The sequence below is a fragment of the Borostomias antarcticus genome (genome assembly GCF_949987555.1).
Source record: "Borostomias antarcticus genome assembly, chromosome: 18".
NCBI classification, from domain to species: Eukaryota; Metazoa; Chordata; class Actinopteri; order Stomiiformes; family Stomiidae; genus Borostomias; species Borostomias antarcticus.
In genome coordinates, this window is record NC_140251.1 from 13,809,464 (window position 1) to 13,811,963 (window position 2,500).

Below are 2,500 nucleotides of genomic sequence, written 5' to 3' on the forward strand. Positions count from 1 at the left end.
GTGTCATATTTGATACGACAGTCAAGGGCTTGTGTCATATTTGATACGATCAGACATTCGATGCATCACCAGCAATCACCAAACAGCCCCGTTCATCCATACCAGGAGGCTTTTACTTTCTGACCTGCACCGCACAAGGAAATCTAAGTGTTTCAAAAGGCAGGACCACTTGACGGATTCCTTCCAGCTCTTAACGCATCCTCTTTGTGCTCTTAAAAGACTCTGCTGCAAAAAGACTGCATTCCCCAACTTCACAGAGTTCAATTGAGAATGCCTTTAATATTTCATGAGGACATCAATATTTTAGCCTCCAGTTCTCCCCAGCGAGTCCCCAGACTGCACAGCCTGACATTCACTTCACATTTCCACCCTGCTTTTGGCGTGTACACATGTATGTGTACGGTGTATGTACAGAATGTGTACAGTATGTTTGCTTGTATAATGTGTGTGGGTGTATTATTTGGCATCAAAACGATTAGTGTGTGTGTGCGTGGGCGCGTGCGCGCGCGTGTGTGTGTCCGCATGCGGTCTGTGTTCCAGAAGAAAGATCTTTCTCATTGCCGCCTTTTCGGATGACGCGATGATGCTTCATCGGATGATGAAGGGTGATGCGGGCCCCACCTCGGTAAATGCGGTATGTCATATCCCTGTTAGCCTGCTGCACGTCAGTAGATCCGTCCACGGAGGCCCCGGCAGACAGACGGTCTCTCTCTCCTGCCTGCAGGGCAGCCTCACACTGCGGAGGCCAGCCTCACACTGCGGAGGCCACTGTGTTTTGCTCCAGATCAGCACAGCGTGGCCAGCGCTAATAGAGTGGCAGGTTTCAAACATCGGGATTGGCTGGTTTAAATCGTCATGAGTAAAGAATAGAAGTCCGCACACTGCCTTAATGCTCCCAAGGGTGAATTTAATGGCACAACGTTTCGGCCGATGTGGCCTTCGTCAGGTGCAATATTGTGGTATTATATAATAGGTAATATAGTATGGCACCTGAGGTGACGTTGACGTCACCTCATGTCATGTTTTAGTCGAGCACCTGTAACGGTCCGTTCGAATGTGCGTGCATCACCCTAAACATTTGGTTTACATCGTCCAGCCAGCCCATTTCAAGTCAGACACAAGGAGCAGCCAGCCAGTCCGAGGGGTGGGGGGTGGGGGGGGGGCCGTGAGGACAGGACAAGGTGCTTTGCTCCATAATGTTTTTGCATGTTTTATCAACTGCAGAGCTCATATAAATATTTGATTCATAGGCCTAGCGTGACGTACGTAATGACGCACTTCTGGCCATCAGAAGTGTAGGAAGGACAGTGCAGGGGAGCGGGTCATGTGAGGGCGAAGGGTGCGGGCATATCTTGGCTGCGTCACCTGGTCTCCTGGTCGTTTGGCTCGACCTCTGGTAGAGTTCCCACTGCTGGTCTGGCTCCATGCTCACTTGACAACAGATGAAAGGGTTGAGATTAGAGTGCGAGGAGACGAGTAGAAGAGATGAGAAGAGGGGATTGATGGACGACCAGCCGTTGATGATGAAATGCAGACGCAGAGCCATATCAAATGGCAATGCATTCTGGGATCACATGAGTTCATTCGCGGTAAAACGTCAACCGCATGAAATACGCACATAATATTCTGTTTAATGCACTGTGAATATAAAATAGGATTGAATTTAGGAGTAATTGGAGCTTCTCTTCCTTGTGAAAAGTCATAATAGTGTTAGTGAAGCCTTTGTGCGCTTAGTGAACAGGGAATGTATCTACGCAGAACTGTCTTCTAAGATCTTAAATCTTGGATACAGGATCCTTACAAGAACATTCCAAGCGACACATTGCTAGCAAATTCTGTTTCTGTGTACCCATTCATGTCATTCGGAAAATAATTAAGAATTAGACTTACAGTACAGCACACATCCACTGCTGTCTCAAATTAATGAAACCAATGATGAATTAAGGCAGAAGCTAATTTGTGGACAGCTTATTATACTGTAAGTATACCAAAAGAAGTACATTAAGTACATTCTGCATGACTTGTGCATTCATCCACCTACCTAGCTACTGTACAGTATTGTAGCATTGATTGTTAGTCCTCCACAGTGCTGCTGCTACAGGGGATCACCGAGGCCAACCCCGCCACATAAAAGCAAGCAGCTGTTTTACTCTGATCACGGGGGGTGTCGTTGGGTCCGTGCACCCTGGCGTCCCACAGCCCTGACCCAGGGGCCCCGCTTCCTGCTGGGCCCCTCACTGGCCCCACCCCTGTCCTCACAACCAGGAGCAGCCTGCTTTTCCATCAGCCCCTCACGAGTCAGCTACTTCCTGTCATGGCACAACATCTGTTTACGTTAGCCGAGTCAAAAGAGCGGAGCTGGAGGCGTGGGAACGCGGGGATGCTCGGGGGGGGGGGGGGGGGGTGGGGGGGGGGTCTCTCTCCACACACTGGGAGGGATGACAAGCCCTGGGAGGACTGAACCTTGGGGGATGCACGTACAACAGCCACTCCACACACA